The sequence below is a fragment of the Lissotriton vulgaris genome, chromosome 5 (genome assembly GCF_964263255.1).
Source record: "Lissotriton vulgaris chromosome 5, aLisVul1.2, whole genome shotgun sequence".
In the NCBI taxonomy this organism is placed as follows: Eukaryota; Metazoa; Chordata; class Amphibia; order Caudata; family Salamandridae; genus Lissotriton; species Lissotriton vulgaris.
Genome location: NC_141693.1, coordinates 900,676,819 through 900,696,720, shown reverse-complemented (window position 1 = coordinate 900,696,720; position 19,902 = coordinate 900,676,819). Strand labels below are relative to the sequence as shown.

Genomic DNA, 19,902 nt, shown 5'->3' with positions numbered 1-19,902 from the left:
GGACCTGGCCATATGCAAATCAGTCTTGACCCTGTGCCTCATGGGAACAGTCCAGCCCCAACTGCCAAGCCAGGTCCTCCCTGGACCAGAAACAAGCATCCTAGGACTGGTTTCGGGGTTTCACCCCACTCCCGCCTTGTCTGGCGGAAGTGGTGAACCAAGAACTGAAATCAACCCTGCACTTTGCACGGCATGGGCGTGGAAGTCGCTAGCGACGCATGAACAATTTCAATATCTCTACACCCCAAGGTTACCACTTTCAGCGCACCCGGAAATCTCTGCTGCCAAAGAGCTGGCTGCCCTCAAGTCGTTGAGCGCAGTGGGAATAACCTAATTGGGGGTCCTTTATAAACAAGGCCCCGTTCAGATCGCTCTCTGACATACAGGGTTGTAAGGACCAAGGGTTTATGCTCAGGTTCACATATGTGCGCGTAAGGCAGGCCATACGTTCCATTTATCCCGATTACCCAGCAGAACTCCAGCCATTGTTAGCACTGCAGGCAGTGTTAGCGGGTGCGGATCGCACAGGCCTGATCACGAAATTGTACACGGCGTCTCTCAGAGAAAGAGAACAGCTTGACTCCCCTTCATATAATAAATGGGTGGCACTACTGGGGACCTCATTGTCGCCGGAGAAGTGAAGGTATTGCTGTGTTCTCACTGGCCAGCTAACAGTAAATTGTAACCTCTGCATCATTCATTTTAAATATCTGCACCAGCTATATTATACCCCAATGCAATTGATGCGGTTTGGTCTGCGGGAGAGCTCCTGCTTTGTTCGTTGAGGACAGGTGGAAGCGGACTTCTTGCATCTCGCATGGAACTGCAAAGGTATATACAATTTTTGGGGTAAGGTTACAGGCCTGCTCTCGAAGGTAGTTTTGGAGGCTGTGCCATGTGCCCCTGAGGTTCGTCTGCTAGGGTGGGTAAAGAATCTAAAGCCCTGTAATCGCAGGCTAGTAGCGGTCTCGACCTTATTGGCAAAAAGAGCGGTGGCACAGTGCTGGGGCTCAAGACTCACCCCAAATCTGAATAAGTGGATCCGGGACCTGCTGTACTGTAAAGAGCAACTTTAGACCTATGCTGAGGAATTGCCCGAAACTTCCCGCCCTAAAGACTTTTGGGCTCTGCTTACTGTGTATCTACTTACAAATCCTGTTGTATAATAGTTGTTGCAATCCGATGCTCTTGTTGTGTCGATTCTTTGGACTGCCATTTGCTGCAATACTGTTATGTGATGAGATGCTCCGTTGGGGTGATGATTTTCTTCCGTCAGTGCCTTGGGGTTCACGGGTTGGAGGGTGGTAGGATTTTTGGGGGTTGTTGCATTGCACAATGGGTATAAACAAACGCTTTTACTATTATCGCTTCTTGATGCACGCATTGGCCTCTTGCATGAGGTCCTGTTATGTTTTATGCACGCTGATTAATAAACAAATTAAAAAAAAGTTAAACAAATTAAATATCTTATGACACTAATATCCACAAATCCAATCCTCACCTCAAAATTCAAGTCTTTTTCACCTAATAATTACAATTTACCCCATACAGAAAACTGAAATCAACAGTGCAAAGAACTTGTTGATAGAATACATGATTCCAATATAAAACACTCAATGTACTAGGAAATACCCCCTGAATAAGATCCCAAACTCAATGATAGCTATAACAGCATTGTCCATATCTCCAACCATCACCCCAAAATTCGTCTTTTTTACCACATTATAACAGTGTCTTAATCCTGCAAAAACTGCAATATGGAAATCTGAAATCAACAGTGAGAAGAACGTGTTGATAATTTGTAGAATTCTAGGATGAAACCCTCAACATACTAAAAAAAGAACTAAAAAAAACCCTCAATTTGATCACAATCGCAAAGTAAGTTATAATTATAAAAATTAGCAATGGCCACTATTCAAAATATTTGATCTGTTATTGAACACCTTATGTTCCCTGTTTGCGATGTTCCAATTTTACTACACCTTACTCCTCAACCACGGGCTCTTAAGATTATCAATATGAAATCTTCAAAATTCATTGTTACACTCGAGAAGACATTTTGATTGTCTCCCCTTAGGTTGGTTGCCACATTCACTCTTTGCCAGTCACCTCATTATCTTAAGCTATATCAGATTCCAATGAACTATTCAAACTTCCACTTCCCTCAAAAATTCCTTATGATACAGGAATCTAAAAAACATCAGAATAATTTCTCAAATATATTCTGTGTATTATTTCCAAGTGTTTTGCCAATTTACTATGCCAAAATTCTGAAAGTTTTTACCCCATAACTTACCCAAATCCTCAGGATACCCAATGCGCAATGGTCACAATACAACCCGACCCATCTAAACTGGTCTCTATTTTGTGTCCCCTAGTTACAGTCCAAAAAATGACGGCCAAAGACCATGCATGTGGTTCAACCTCGGAAGTCATAGCCTAGTGCGCCGGGGTTGGAAATGCTAAATTTGACCATTTACCTTAGTTAAGCAGATCTCGCATTCAAAATACAATCAAAGGTTAAATATTACTTAGCTTAAACATTTTTATGTATTTTTTATTTAAAAATGAAATTCTCCATATTATCTCCTAAATTCAGCAATGTTATCCTCCAAATCTCGAATACGTTTGGGTATTTTAAACACATAAACACTATCACCTGGACTTGAACCCAGTTACCAAGAACATTATAATCAAGTTTGCCCCGCCTCTGTCTCCATAGTCCAGACCGTTGCTACAGTCAGTAGACATGGTAATTACAATTTGTGACTCCACCTTCACTTCATCCTAAATGTCCACATTCAGATTCAAAATACTTCAACACAACCCAGTCAAGGCACAATTCTAATCCTTATACGTTTGATTGGAATAGTAGAGACTCAACTTACCTAACATATTCTGTCATCAAACCCATATTGACCATGTTATAACCCCACAGAAATTCTTAGTAATTCAAAGATTGTGATACACAGTGAGACAGCATATCCAGGCATTGCAACTTACAATATATCTCAAATATTAGGCATCATTTTTATTCCAAAAATAAAAATAATTAATTAGGCAATATGATCCAATTTTAAAGACATATTACACTAAAATGTATTAATGTTAGTATCGCATTTACTACTTAAACTGAGTCTCATAGAATTTATTCAACTCAATAAAGTAAACAATTCTCTATCCGAGTTCCGTCCTAACTGACCAGTCCTTAGTGTATTACTCTAATATATTCACAAAAAAACAAAGGTTACATGGACATTATAGTTAGGTTCAGATTTTACGCACACAAAACCATAGGAATTCAGCTGTTATACTTATCTCAAGTAACTATAACTCTTACCCTAGGGTAACTATATCTTGGACCCCCACCATGCACAGCTTTCTCACCAATATATTGACTGCAAATGTTGCAGTGATATTATCAATGATGCCATAGAAGATGTCATGAGTGGTGTAATATGTGGGGTAATTAGCAGTGCATGGCGAGGGAACGTATTCTAGTTACCTTAGGGCATGAGTTATAGTTACTTGAGATAATTTATAACTGCTGAATTTCTACGGTTTTGTGTGTCTGAAATCTGAACCAAACTATAACGTCTCTGTAACAGTTGGTTATTTAGTACATCTCTAGGGTTTTGTCTAATTCTATTTCCTAACTATAACGTCTCTGTCATCTTTGTTTTTCAGTGAATTTCTATGTTTTTTTAATGCTATTTCCTAACTATAAGGTCCCTGTAACCTGGGTGTGTGAATGTGTAACTGGGTCTCAGTGTGTTGTGGGTGTGTCAATGCATGTGTGACAGGCTGTGTGGGTCTGTGAGTGGGTGTTTAAGTGGCTTTGGGGGTCTGTGAATGGGTGTGTGAGTGGCTGTATGGGTGTGTGTGAGTGCCTCTGTGGATCTATGAGTAGTTCTCTGGGTCTCTGAGTGGGTATGTGAGTGTATAAGTGGGTGTGTGAGTGCCATATAAACTTTATTTCGGTCAAACAGAACAGACCTTAAAAGCCCCAACATAGACGTGTGTGAGTTGTTTTCTGGGTCTCTGAGTGGGTGAGTGGCTTTATGGAAGTGTGAGTGGTTGTGTGTGTGAGTGGGTGTAGTTTTTTAAAATTGGGATCTGAATCCGTGGATCCATTGTGGATTCACACGAGGGGTTGCGCTGAGTGCTGCAGTGGATACTCGTGCGCCCCCAAAATGTTTTTGTACAAGTTCTTGCCAATGAGGGGTCCCTCACAGACCCTTTTATCAGTCCCATGTGGTCAGGATACCTCTATCATGACCTCTTATATCCTATTTACACTTTATCCCTCCCGGGAAGCGTGTCCCGATTGACAAAATTGCGGCCAAAACTTTTCTCCCAGGTCGTGGCCAGCCAATCACTTTATTGCTGTTGGCACATGGATCCACGGATCCACTGCGGTGGATCTGCATCTCTATACATACATACATCTTTTTTCTTTAATAATTACAAAATTACTGAACAGATTTACACCAAATTACATCTTTCTGGACCAAGACCTAGATTTTTGTCAAATTTGGTGTAATTCCGTTTAGCGGTTTGAGCTGAAGTCATGTCTACAATCTCTATGGTACACTGCATTATATATGTTTAACAAACATAATATCTTAGAAAAAAATGTACACTAACTGGATGATGTCATCAGTGATGTCACTGACCATGTCATAAGTGATGTAATATGCGAGCTCATAAGCAGTGCATTGTGGGGGTGTAAGTTATAGTTAGCTCAGGTAGCTGTAACTGCTGAATTTCTCTGATTTTGTACAAATGAAATGTGAGCCAAACTATAACGTCCTTGCAACCTTTGGTTTTCTCAAATATTACATGGGATTCTGCAATTCCTGTATAAAAAAGGCACCAATTTCTTTATAATGGGAGACTTGTGACACACCCAGTCATCTATTATAATAAAGAAATGACGTCAGAACCTAACCGTAATAACTTATACAGTTGAGTTCCGTTGTCACAATGCCTGCTGAAGATCCAGCAGCTGAGGGAAAGGGAAGGTCAGGTCACAAAGCATAATTAAAGAAGCTGTTAAGGAACAAAACAAAACTCTTTTTTTCTACCTGTAAAGTGACAAGCAGAAAGGAGATATTTTTGGCAACATGTTTATTTTTTGCAATCCTTAAGTAGTTCTAGAAAATTTAGACTCTTTATATTTTCTTGTTTCTACACATTCCTGAGCTACTGCACCTTTTTTTTAAATTAAAAACAAACTGGCTTATATTAAACTGATTCCAATATCTTTTTGCATTGATAAAGTACCCCCTACTGTACATAATAAAACATTTTGCAAGTCACCTTGACTTTTCATACATAGCCTTATAAATGAACTCTCTATATATATATATAAACATATGACCGATATGGAGGTTTTGGGGGACTTGCCAATTGACACCAGCAGGCACTAATACAGCAATCTGAAAAGTAAATCAAATATTGTCCCTACACTCCCCTGGCATTACGTTTCACATGTTTTCAGAGGTTGTCCTTGCTGATATTGACATGTTGAAGAAACAAAGCCTTCATGGTAAATTAGGAAATATGACAAAAAAGGAACGTACAGCATTGAAAAGTCTAATGGAAAAGTATTCCATTATAATACAGCCAGCTGACAAGGTGGCAACATTGTCCTCCTCAGTAAAGATGACCATATTTAAAAGGCTGAGAGACTACAGGAGATAACTAACTACAATAAATTAGCAAATAATACAATCAATCACATGATGATCACTCTAAATGAAAAACTCAGACAGAGGTATGATGACTCATTAATAAATGATGATGAATACAAATTCCTGAAGAATGAATATCCAATGATATCTACAATTTATGTCTTGCCCAAGATTCACAAAACGCTTTGTAATCCCTTTTGGAGGCACATAGGGCCCGATGTAGGTAAAATTGATTTACCGATTTTTAATTACCGAATTCTACCGATTCGGTAATTGAAAATCGGTAAATCAATGTGGTGGACATGTAGGTATTTCCAGATGTGGAAATACCGATTCTGTAACATTCGGTATTTACCGATTCTGTAAATACAGAATCGGTATTTCCCATTGATTCCTAAGGGCTTCAAAGCCTAAAGGAATCAATGGGAAATACCGATTCTGTATTTACAGAATCGGTAAATACCGAATTTTGCAAGGGTGCAGGGGGTGTCACTTTGACACCCTCTGGCACCCCACAAATAGGCATGTGCGCCATGTGGCACACAGACATGCCCTAAGGGCATGTCTGTCTGTCACATGGCTAGGTGTGCATGCACATATGTGCATGCACACCTGAAATCGGTATTTTACCACACAATAGGATTGTGTGGTAAAATACCGATTTTGTAGGGCCTTTGGGACTCAGAAGAGTCCCACCTACATCTGAGATTTACCGAATCGGTAAAAATACCGATTTGGTATTTTACAGAATCGGTAACTTTACAGAATCGGTAAAGTTACCGATTCTGTAAAATTGCGCCCCTACATGCCAAATCATGTATACCGGTCGGTAACGGCCGAAAATACCGACCGACATACATCTGGCCCTAAGTGTCAGCATGTGATTCTCTCTTTGAAAATGTCTCTACCTATGTAGCCTATTTTTTGGCACCCATTGTAAAAACATTAAGCCAGAGACACCAGTGACTTTCTACGCATACAAGCAGATATCAGTTGGAACTGTGATTATCTGTTAGTGACTTTTGATATAGTATCACTATATACCCCGATCAGAGAAGCGGGGAGATTAAAGGCTTGTGAGTACTTCTTGAGACCACAGAATATTGAAGAACTGCCAACATACAAAAATGCGACTCACTATGATTGGAATGTGCCTCACAAAGAATGTTTTTTGTTCAATGATGAAGTGTATCATCAACAATGCGGAACTGCGATGGGCATTTCCTTTTCTCCAAACTATGCTAATTTCACTATGGGTTGGTGGGAGAAGGAATATGTCTGGGGAAGAATAATCAGGAAACTTTTGAAAAAATAATCCTCTGGCTGAGACATATCGATGACGTTCCTAATTTGGAACAGTACAACTGAGGACTTTATGAAGGACTTCATTGAATTAAACACGATTTGGGTCGACAAATTACATATTCAGTGAGTAAATCATGAGTGATTTTTTTATATGTCATGGAATATGTACAAGATGGACGAAGAGAGACCAAACAGTTTAGGAAGGATACTGCTACTAACAGTATTCTACATGGGACAAGCTTCCATCCAAAATCACTTATAAAGAGCAGTTAATACCGATGAGGAGAAATTGTTTGAAGGATGATGATGCGCAGGTGAAGTATAATGAGGTCATTACAAGACTGAAAGATGCAGGTTAAAAAGAGAGAAACCTGTAAAAAGGCCTGGAGAAAATGACACCAAAATCTTCTATGGAGACTTTGATCATCAAAAAGGAGAAAGCCACAACCAGCATTGATCACACACAAATAAGGCCGGTTTTAACCTATAGTAAAGAGAGTGCAGTTATTTGCAACATATTTAACAAACACTGGTATCTTAACTCAAAAGAACTTGATATTGGCACCAGGTTGGGCAATAAACCTCAAGTAACTTTCAGGAAAGAATCATTACTCATGGACAAACTAGTGAGAAGTCATTTGTTAGATCAATACACTAAAACCTGGCTGGATGACATACAACTTAGATTTATCAAATGCAACATCTGCAAAGGGTGAACAATTCGGACTAACATGAAGACTGTTTTTGATAGACACAATCAACCGATTAAAATCAAACCTAAGATTACATGTAGTTTCCAGTTCGTGGTGTATGCATTTTAATATGCCTGTGGTTTGAAATATATAGACAGAACTACATGTTTGTTGAGATAGAGAATACTAGAACATATTCGAGCTGTGAAACACATGGACATCACATATACATTTGCAAAACATCAGGCCCAATGTCATGTTAGTTACTGGAGAACATTAAGGTACTATGGTGTCGACTTGGTACGGATCTATGAATGTGGAGATAATCACACATAAACATTATGACCACTGGAATCCAAGTATATTATTCAGTTAAGCACCAAGTCCCCATTTGCGTTGAACAATTATGAAGTACTCTTTGGGCACTTATAAGGATGTTGCAAATAGTATGCTTCTGAGTCGCTGTGTGAAATGTGCCCATCAGGGTATTGTTGCTGGTCAAATACTATGGTACTATACATTCATTCAAAACAATCTACTAAGATTGTGGTCAAGAAGGCTTTAAAAGGAGGAGGAGCTTCGCGCGCATCCGAGATGGCCGGAGGGGATCAGGGCTCCCGAGACCCTCGCCGCCCTCCGCATATATCCTGAACGATATCCTGATTACAAAGACGGGTTATTGGAGACGATACTCAGCTGATGAACTAGCTGCTTTCAAAAATTGATTTGGACTTCGGGAACCGCTACTACGACAACCTGAACTTTTGAGGCCCACCCCATGGCGACGCCTGGGGCTCGAGTCGTTGAGACGCCTAGCCAGTATTTGAACAACAACGGCCCGACGGGCTCGGCTCATTGCCTTGGAGTTAACTTTCGGTTTCGCTTTCGGGTCTTAGGCCTTATCCTATCCCAAGATTCACCTGGTCGCTCGAGGTCTTCCGAACTCTGTGACTCCACCGTATGCTAACAGTCGTGAGCGGCTGTGTTCTGGGCTGCAGTTGCCGGCGCCTGCCTTTGAAGACTCCGGTGGGTTGACCGCGAAGGGCCATTTTCACCAGGTCTCAAAGGCCCCTCGGGGGCACATTGCCCAACATGGCGGGCAGACCCGACAACGAGAAGCGGAAAACCAAGACGCCTCTCCGGGGGGAGCTATTCAAACGAATGTCATGGATCGATATACCCAGCCCAAGGGGTCCCCTGGTGGTACGAATAAGATTTCGGAGGAGGCAGGCGGGGACCCGGCAGCGTCGACCGAGTTGACTCTACAGGATGTCATGGGCGCCATTGCTGGTATTAAGTCTTCCATCGGCCAGCAATATGAGTCTCTCGCCCTTAAGCTCGACACTGTGGTCATTGATGTCAATTTGATTAGAGCGGACTTATCGAAGACTAACGAGAAGGTCAAATCCTTAGATCTAAAGACCTCCAGCCTTACGACCGATGTGTCTGACTTACAGATGGAGGTCTCATGGCTCGTCGACTTGAAGATTTTGAAAATAGGGCCAGACGCAATAATGTACGTATTATTGGGGTCCCTGAAAAAATGGAAAATCCTGCCGTTGATCTCCTTGTGGAGGACCTCATCCTAAATCACCTCGCCCCCAGAGGCCTAAGTAAATTCTTCGCTGTGGAACGTGCGCACCGAGTACCTGGTGGGAAGCCGAAGCCGGGTGCCCCTACGAGGCCGATTATCGCCAGAATTTATTTTCAACTTCAGAGACAGAGACGCTATCCTGCAGGCATCGCGGGTGGGAGGCCCCGTGAAGTTTGAAAACACAACGGTTAGCTTTTAACCGGACTTTACCCAGTTTGTTCAGAGACAGAGGATGGGGTTTCAGGGGGTGAAGCGACGGCTGAGAGACATGGACTTGAAATACGCGATGCTATTTCCAACCAGGCTCCGTGTCGAATATGAGGACCGGACGTTTTTTCTTGATCGTCCTGAGAATGTGAGTGACTGGCTGGATACATTACCAAAGCGGAGCGATCGAACGAGGCACTCGGGTGGAGCAGAGGGTGGCGTGCCGGAGCAAGAATGACAATGTGGTCTCTGATTTCCGAACAATTAACATACCATACAGCTCGGTTCGAGTTCTTTCATACTTATGTGATCTATGGTGGTATACCCGAGGGTTGGGGGGGGAGTGGGACTCTTTCCTACTCTGGGTTTCTTTTTGTAGACTAGTTTACTGTTAGGGCGATAGGCACACTGCAAGTTGGGGATGTTTTTGAGTCTAACGCAGGGGTGCAGGGTGAGGGGTATCGTAACGGGTTCATGTTAGGGGGGTGGAAGGGGGAGTTTGGGTATGTTTTACATTTTCACAAGGCAACGTATTGTTTTATTCTTGTATCTGGGTACTGTGTTCGCTATGGGGAGGACTCTGCATTCATTTCTGGGATGGGGGGTAGTGGGTTGAAAATACTGTGTTGGAATGTCAATGGGTTGGGGGATAGGATAAAGCGGGGAGTAGTGTTGCAACTGTTGAGACGCCTCTCCCCTGATGTTGTGTTGTTGCAGGAAACTTGATTGGAAAAACTTGTCAAGCCATGAATCGGCGAGGATATCATCTTGCTGTACACTCTGGGTTCACTACTGGTTCTAGGGGCGTGGGCATCCTAGTCAAGAACTCTCTCCCTTTGAAAATAGACAACATGATTCTTGATGACGGGGGGCGCTACGCTGCTCTAACAGGATGGTTGGAGGGGAGGACTGTCTCACTGGTTTCTGTATATGTCCCGCCGGGGTCTACAGACCTCGACTTTTGATGAACTTGGGCGTGTGGTGCTGGGGCTTTCGGATGGTATCCTGGTGTTGGGCGGAGATTTCAATTCAGTTGTCTCCGGCAGTGTAGATCGCTACCCCCCCAGAGACCTCACCAGGTCACAGTCTTGGTTAGGTGAGTTTTTAGATACACTGGGTTTGGTAGACTGTTGCAGGCTGATGCATCCGGGACAGGTACAATACACGTTTCACTCTGGGGCCCACGGCAGTCTCTCCAGACTTGACTATGTTTTGATGCCGGCGGTGCAGGCCTCCTCCGTCAGGGAGATTCGTCATCTGGCCCGGGGTATATCAGATCACTCCCCATTGTGGCTCCAGATCGGCACTAGTCTGAGTGTCGAGGGACGGGTTGCCCTGATCAATCCCTGGTATCTTTGTAACCCCAAAACCCGTGCTGAATTGATTAAGTCCCTTGATCAGTACTTTGCCGAGAACGAGGGGTCTGTGTCCTCCTCTGTGTCACTGTGGGAGGCTTTTAAGACTGTCATCCGAGGACAGGCATTATTGTTAATCGCTGGTGCCAAGAAAAGTAAGAATGAGGAGGTGGTCCGTTTAGAGACTGAAATAACTGAGCTAGAAAGGGATTTGGAACAGGGTGTGACTCGTAACAAGCTTCATGCTCTCAGCCTCAAACAACTGGATTATAAGGCCCTGGTGACGGATGCCGCTAAACTCATGAGTAGAGAGCAGCAGGGCAGACTGTATGATGTGGGTGATAAAGCGGGGAAACTGATTGCTTGGCTGGATAAAAAGGAGAGGGCGAGTCGTGTGGTTCCTGTGATTGAGAAACTTGATGGAGTGAGTGTGACTGAGATTGTCGAGTGTTTCGCGGAACATTTCCGACATGTGTATTCCCCAGTCTCCGATAGACCGGAGGAAGACTCCCACCTGTTGCTACGTGACATTGCATTGCCGCGCCTGTCGGACTCGGATAGGGACTTAATGGACGCGGTATTCTCAGATGACGAGGTGACCCTCGCAATTCTCTCTGTGCGTTCGGGCAAAGCTATGGGCCCTAATGGTCTGCCCATCGAACTCTACAAGTTGCGTGCTGACAAAATGGCGCTGTATCTCCGTCATATGTTTTTAGAGTCGCAAGACATCGGCTCCCTTCCTCGTGATCAGCGTCTCGCTACCATTGTGGTGATTCATAAGGAGGGGAAACCGGGAGATCGCTGTGCGTCCTACAGGCCCATTTCGCTCTTAAACGCCGAACCAAAGATTCTCGCTAAGTTGCTGGCGAACCGCTTGATAAAAGTAATTAGTGACTTGGTTCATCCGGATCAGTCCGGTTTCATCCCACACCGCAATACAGCACTCAACCTGAGACGCTTGCACGGGGTTCTCGCGAGGGCGGCGTCGCTGCGTGAACCTGCCATTTTGGTTTCTTTGGCTGCTACGATGGCCTTTGATACTGTGGAGTGGCCGTACCTCTGGGCCGCTCTTGCAATATTTGCGTTCGGTCCTGCATTCATTGGTTGGGTGAAACTTTTCTATGAGGAGCCACTGGCACAACTGGTAGTGAATGGTCGAGAATCTAAGCCCTTTGTTCTTGGGAGGGGTACGCGGCAGGGCTGTCCATTGTCCCCGCTTCTTTTCGCCCTTGCCTTGGAGCCCCTGGCTGCCTGGCTGCGATGGGAGCCTCCGATGAAGGGTATTCAGTGGACCCCGGACTTCGAGGATCGCATATCGCTCTATGCTGACGACATTTTGTTGTACCTCACGTCCCCTCGCAAGTCATTGAATGTATTGTTTGATGTGCTTACCGCGTTTGGAAGGAATTCCAGCCTTGTGATCAATTGGACCAAGTCCTGTGGGTATGTACTTTCGGGTGATACCCCCCCTCTGCCGCGCCGTTGTCCCATCCAGGTGTCGCAGTCGGGATTTAAGTACCTGTGGATTTTTATATCTTTAGAGCCCGTGGCTCGGTATGATCGTAATCTACTCCCTCCTCTTCTGAGGTTAAAATCTGACGTTGTGGGCTGGCTCAGGCTACCACTTTCACCACTTGGGCGCGCAGCTCTTTTCAAAATGATGTCCTTACCGCGATTTCTATATGCGCTCCAGAATACGTTTGATGTTATTCCGGCCAGTTATTTTCGGGAGGTGGAGAGTTTGCAGAGACGATTGATCTGGGATGGACGCTCGCGTATTGCCCTCGCCAAACTCCCGCATCCTTGGTATGACGGAGGTATCGCACTTCCGGATATCAAGCGATATTATTGGGCCTCTCAGTTGGGAGCGATTAATCATGGAATGTATGGACCAGCCTCCAACCCTGCATTTGAGATGGATAAGCACTTGTTACCGGGTGGAGACTATAACAAAGCCCTTTATTCCAAAGTAGAGGGGAAGGAACTGTCGGGACCTACCAAGATAGCGGTTCGAGTGTGGCATGATGCAAATGCGGCAACGGGATGGAAGGATCGCCTGACCCGTGCGACTCAGCTTTATGCGTCTGAAAGATTGGGTTGCCTGCGGAAAACAAAAGTATATGAAAAATGGGATATGATCGGTATCAGTAGGGTGAGTGATCTATGGGTCAAGGGTAAATTCAAGACCTTCGAGGCACTGAAGGTAGACTATGAGCTGAGTGGTAGAGAATTATTCTGTTATGCACACATTACCCACGCGTTGAATTCGGTTTTTCCTAAGGGTATTGACATCCCCGAATCCTCCCCACTGGAAGATCGGGTGCTTGACGGCCACGTGCCTGACAGCACTATTTCTTTGATATATAAGAAATTAATTAATAATCGAACGGATCTGTTGGCGCGGCTCAGGGAGGTCTGGACCAGCGACGGTTTGGAGTTGGATGACGAGGACTGGCAGTCAGCGCTATCCTCGCCGAAGGAGGTTGCCATTCCGGCCCGCCTCCGACTCGTTCAACTTAAAATCCTACATTGGATATATGTCACTGGCCTGCGCTTGATTCATATGGTTTATTCTGTGGACGGGCTATGTAAGCGTGGTTGTGGACTGGTTCGAACCTTCCTCCATATAATTTGGGAGTGCCCGGGGGTGGCGGCGTTCTGGAATCGTGTACATGCTGTGATGGAAAGAGTCACGGGGTGGCATTATTACCCGAAGCGAGGCGTTGCCTGTTGAATGTCTGGGAACCGAATGACTATGATGTTGCACAGACGTAGTGGGCGACCCTTGATAATATGATTGCTAAGAGAGACATTGCCCAGCGGTGGGGTTCCCAGCGGCCGCCCACGGTCTTGGCATGGAAGGAGAATATGGACTGGTGTAGGTTCAGGGAGAAGACGGTGTATGTGGCACGGGGTAAACCTAGGAAATGGAATTACATTTGGAGCCAATGGAACTCCTACCGTGGAAATATATGCACACCTCCATTCGTGGAGACCCCAGAGGTTCCCCTTTCCCCCTGACCTGGCATTCCAAGTCTTGTGTAACTTTTATGAACATTGATCTTGTTTCCTCACTCACCCCCCCCCCGGCATTAACGATGTTTGTATTGGTTTGTATTGTATTGTACTGCTGTTTCCTTCCTCCTTGAACACATGTCCGACTGTATTGTTTTATTGCCTTGTATTTAAGTTTCTTTCTTAATAAAATAAAAATTATACAAAAAAAAGAAGGCTTTAAAAGAAATAGTATATTGCTCAACTTGGGAAAATATGAGTTAAGAAACTAAAAGTTCGATAAAGGTCACACTCAAAAGGACTTTGTACCTGCACAGCAATCGTATACTGATATCTGTGGGCATATTTGATTATGCAATGTACTATACTTGTATTGTGCTTGCTGGTGGCGATTACACACGTATGCTGTATTATCATGTTAAAAGGTGCTCAGCTAAGCCCACAAATTCTAGATTACAAGTATTGAAATCGATTTTTATAAACCTGATTTTAAGAGATCTTTCACACTGCACTACATATCCCAGAATGCCTCATGATGGGTAGTGTTGGTTTTTATGTATAAAAGGGTGAAACTGAAAAAAGATTCACCAAACGTGACAGAGACTAGGGTAGTCGAAAAGCATTGGTGAGATTGTTTGGATTTGAAATAAACATTACTGATACTACAGTTGTCAGGCGCCAAGCATAGGCGCCTACGAGAACATTTCAAACGAGATGTGTAGGACTACATCTCCCAGGATTCCTTCTATTGGTGGGTGGGGCCAAAGGGATTACCTCCCAGCAACGCACTCAGGGCGGCATGCGTAATTCTGGCCGTTAGCATTGAGTCGTGTGGATACACGGCTTCTGGTCGCTTCCTGTTTATAGTTTTTGCTTTCCGCGCCACTCGAGGATTCGGTGGCGTTCCGAGTGAGAGCAGTTCGCTTGCAAGAGCTGTGTGCTGCTAAAAGGCTCTTCTGAGCTTCACTGCCTTGTCCCCTGATTTGGAAGCAGGGATGAGGCTTTTCTTTGCTTTGGATCGTGGTTGCGAGCATCCACTCATTTCTGTCTCCTGGAGGTATCAGGGCAAGAGAGATTCCAGAGTTCTCTGGTTATTCGTGGCATCGTCGGAGGCTGGTATTCTAGGCTACTCGGGCTCGAGTAGCAGGAGAAGTCTGCGCTGGGTTGTTCCTCGCATCAAATCAACTTCAGGTATCACGCTTTCAGTTTTAGCTGATGTTCTATACCTTCCCTGGATACACTACTTTCGGTGACTTTGGTTTGAACACCTCGTTTTTCCTCATTAGCCATGGAAGCTATTTTTTGATTTTATTGTTTTGCTCCTGACCAAGACTACCTTGCGCATACTGTTGTGCAGGAACACGGTATCCCTCAGCATTTAGTTTTTCTTTTATTCTTTCTGTTGACTGAAAGGAAGTGTAAGGAATGTATGAGCTGGTTGGGTTCACTTTTGACGAGACGTGGGAATGAATGGTATTATAATCTGTCTCCGCTTTGTTGTCATAGGTACACATCATTCCAGTTTGCGAGAAGAATCTCTACTGGTGATAAGAGAGGAACACATCATTCAATACCTAGGTTGTTTACAGGTGACTGTCCGTTTTAGTGAGATCATATTGAGTGTAGCCTTTTTTTAGAGATGCATTGACCTTATGTTCTTTTGGTTACAGGTATCCCCAAGCCGCTGTTCCTTTCCTACTTTCTTTCCCTCGTTTGATTGCCTCATTACTCTGTGTCATTTATCCAGAGTTGGGGACGTCAAGAGGTGGAACCCTTTGTGTATCGCCCGGATGCTGAGGAGTTTCAGTGGACCACTACAACATTTCATGGAGTGCAGCACAATTTGTTGTATTTATATACCTATATATATATCTACACGGTTCCCTCCGATCAGGTATCGGGGGACGTAAATGCAGCACTCCGCTGGTTGAATTATTCAAATGTCTTTATGTTCAGGAACTATGTACCCCACAGACCTAGCCATGACAAGGGCGTATTGGGTTGTCCTGTAGCTTGTATGTACTAACGGGATGCTTATGGACAAGACTTAAGCGGGTGTAAGCATTTTTGTTGGGCACACCTCATGGAGGAAAGGGAAGGGAAGGCTGAGAGTTTGGGGAGTTCAACTACTGATTTTTTGAAGAAGAATGCATAGCCTTAAAGTACAATAAGGTAGTTGATGACACACATGTAATTGTGGTTTGATGATGATATTTCACTCATTAAAATCTGTTTAGAAATTGTTGGGGAATTAATTTATTTCTCCATATTCAACAGTTTTATATATTTAAGTTTACCGGCTTTGCCACCTTTGCATGCAGTAATGCAGGCGGTCCAGATTAAGTCCACCGGCCGGCACCTTGGCAGAAGGCTGACTAAACGGCTCGTTGCTCACATGCTGACACACTTCGAGGCAGATGGGAAATGGACCTAGGCAGAGAGTTCAACAAAAATCAATGGGATCATATTTTGGCTCACCCCACCACGGTTTCTAGGATTGCTGGATTTAAGCTTATACAGTTCTACACCCTGCACTGAGCATGCCTGAACCCTGGAAAGATATATATTTTTTCCAGCAGCAAATGCACACTGCCCCGACTGCCAGCTACTGGGTATGGACATGCAACACATGGTCTGAACATCTCCTGCGCTAGTCACCTTCTGGACAGCAGTAATAGATCAGTTAAGTCAGCTATCGGGCACTACAACCTGCATATTTAGAACCTTTGTACCCTAGGATTGTTTAAACACTCTAAAAAACACTAAGCCATGTCTCACTTCGTAGACTAAGCCTCCTTACTAGAAAGTGGTCAGTAACATGCCTTAAGAAGACTGCTGCGCCTCTCATGGCCGCTGTGTGGCATCGCACGGTCCTTCTTTGCGCTGAGTAAGAGAGATTCTACGTCTAGTAAGTTGAAGAGATCAGGGGACTTCAGGAATACCTTCTGTTGTTAGAATGGGATGAGCTTACTGAGATTTTCCAGGCCCAATCCAAGGACGACACCCTCCCACCATAGAAGCGTTACTGCAAATCAAACAAGCTTACTTTCACATACTATCTCCCAACTAGTGACTCCCCTACCTAGTAGGAGCTACCAGCGGCCACTACCTCTCGTCACACTTAAAGCCCTATGAGCCATCCTTTATTTCCACACATGACGACCCACCTCCTTAGTGTAGAGTGCCATCCAGTCTCTACAATACAATATATTCAGTTCTCACTCAGAGGGCCAGACACATTCTGAGGAGATAAATAAACAGGTAGCTGGTCGCTCGGGCCATTGCTGACAAGTAATCTATATAAGTGGTATTGGGCATATTTGCTGATGCGCCCTGTGGCGTGCACTTTTCACTGCCAGTAGGCCCTGCACTCTACACTGGTGATGAGTGGCGCAACCCTGCCTGAATCTCCTGCACTCTTCAGAGATCTTCACACTGACATGATAGTGCCACACTGCTCAACCGGTGATACGCTGTGGATGGTCGTTCCTTGCACTGAAAGCCGCCCCCGCAATCGGGTGCAGGCCAACATGCCCGGTGAGTGAGTGCTGCAGCTTGGCGTTCGCTCCTGTTTGATGCCCTGTCCCCTCTCTTGTTCCAGCTTGCATGCACTGGGTATCTACTGCCCCCTACATCGCAAGCCAGCCGAGAGGAATTCTTTGTTGCAGTATAATAGCCATCACCCTCGAGCCCTTCGCGATAACCTGCCTTTTGGGCAGTTCCTACGTATACGTAGGAACTGTTCCAATAAAGATCATTACTTTGAGGAATCTGAAGATCTGTCCAACCGTCTCCAACAGCGTGGATATCCTCGACGACTTGTCAGCAGAGCAAGGAAACGTGCTTGGTTTTATCCGCGTGAACAATTACTTGTTCCTAAAGACACTACCGGTCAACAACAAGATAGAATTGTGTGCGTGACAACATTTTCTACCAAAAGCAACTCAATCAAGCGTATTGTGAACCAACATTGGAAATTGATTGCAGACGATGTCAACCATACGAGCACACCACTACACGCTTTCAAGAAAGCGAAAAGTATAAAAGACTATGTAGTACGATCTTTTCTACCAACCTTAGAAGATCCAACTATTACTCCGCTATGGAACCTTCCACCAAAATGTTGGTCATTTTAGATGTGGCCAGTGTAAGGCCTGCAATACTGCCATACAGACTAAGGAATTTGAGCACAACCAACGAAAAGTTCAACTCAAGTCTCACAGCAACTGCAACACTTCCAATACAATCTATGCGATAACATGCCCATGCAATTTGATCTATATTGGTCAAACTCAACAGAAGGTCAAAATGAGAATCCTCCAACATATGAGCCGGATCAGGTGCGAGGTTCAGGGCGCACCACTTGTAGATCACTTCAAATCGACTGCACACCCTCCTGAAAGCCTCAGATGGATTGTGCTAGAGAAAGCAGTGCTAGGACCCCGTGGGGGCAATATCTCCAGCATTCTCAACACACGCGAATTGAAGTGGATGCTTTTCTTTGATTCAATTCTCAATGGCCTCAATGAACAGGACAGTTCCTTCTCCCAATTATCGACCTTGCCCTAATTCGTTCTTAGGGCTTCCTATCTGAAAGGTACTAACTACATGTGGTGACCCAGTGTATCTTACAATGAACAGGACAGTTCCTTCCCCCAATTAGCCACCTTGCCCGAAATCGTTCTTAGGGCCCCTATCTAAAAGGTACTAACTACATGGGGTTACCCAGTGGATCTTACAATGACGGGCCTATACCCTCTTGTGAGAGGTACGCCCGGGTTTGGATTAGCCATACACTTATGCTGTCTAAAAAGTGATTTTATGTTGTTTTATATGTTTCTATATCTATGTTTTCTTTCCAATTATTGATATGCTGGTTATGTTGTCATGCTGTATGTAATTAGTTCGGCTAGCAAATGGCGTATACCATCATATGACAGGTACGCCATAACAAACATTGATAATGCGTATATGTGTCCTGTGACCATCTATGGATACTGTGCCCTTACTTTCCCATAAGAGTCACTATTATTGCTATGATCAAGTGCCGTATTCGGATTCGTTTTCTCTGGTTGGTGTATCCTCTGTGGTCTCATTAACGTATGAAAATTTACTGATATTGCCATGATCAAGTGCTGATAATGAATGGGTTCTCCGTAGTCGATTCATCAGTAATTATCAGTGTTCTGATCCTGTCCATGGGAGCTCAGACTTTGCCTGCCATGTTAAAAACGGGAATCCCTCCCTGCCCCCCCAATACGCTCACCGGCTATTCATGATCGAGCAACAATTAAGTCCGACTTAGTCACTCTGTTAATTCGGGCTTTTGTAATACTGCAACACCTGTGTTCCAATTATCGTTTTTATATAATTGTTCCTACAATCAGTTTTACACTGCGACCTGGACAATTCATATGATATTAGCAGTAATTATCACTCTTTTGAATCGGCCGATGAGATCCTGTATTTAGTCTTTCAGCAGTGTTCCCACGTATCTACGTGGTCACGTGACACAGTTTCCTTAGTTACTGGGATAATCAGGAAGTTCAGTTCGCCATTGCAGACGCGAACTCAGACTTTGCATGCCATTTTATTAATTGGTATCCCCCCCCTCCTCTCCAATACGCTCACCGGCTATTCATGATCGAGCAACAATTAAGTCCGACTTAGTCACTCTGTTAATTCGGGCTATTGTAATACAGCAACACCCGTGTTCAAATAATCGTTTTTAAATAATTGTTCCTACAATCAGTTTTACACTGCGACCTGGACAATTCATATGATATTAGCAGTAATTATCACTCTTTTGCATCGTTCGATGAGATGCTGTCTATAGTCTTTCTGCAGTGTTCACACGTAACCACGAGGTCACGTGACACAGTTTCCTTAGTTACTGGAATAATCAGGAAGCTCCGTTCGCCATTGCAGACGCGAGAAGACTAGACGCCAGATTAACTTGGCTACCGGTGAGTTCTCTAAAACACTAATGGCCCTCTACATTTCCTACTCAGGGCTCCAACGTTACTAATACGACCTCC

The 19,902-nt window shown here is 44.2% G+C and overlaps 1 protein-coding gene across 8 annotated transcripts in view; it reads right to left on the bottom strand.

Moving 5' to 3' along the window:
- CPEB3 (cytoplasmic polyadenylation element binding protein 3) overlaps positions 1–19,902 on the bottom strand; it is a 1,233,156-nt gene that overhangs the window by 850,425 nt on the left and 362,829 nt on the right. Inside the window, exon 1 of one of the 8 annotated variants that reach the window (XM_086922498.1) lies at positions 1,151–1,261. The exons of the other annotated variants lie outside the window; for them this stretch is intronic. The gene's annotated coding sequence lies outside the window, so the exon portion shown is untranslated. Of the gene's footprint in view, positions 1–1,150; positions 1,262–19,902 lie in introns of those variants that run through there. 8 annotated transcript variants of the gene reach the window in all.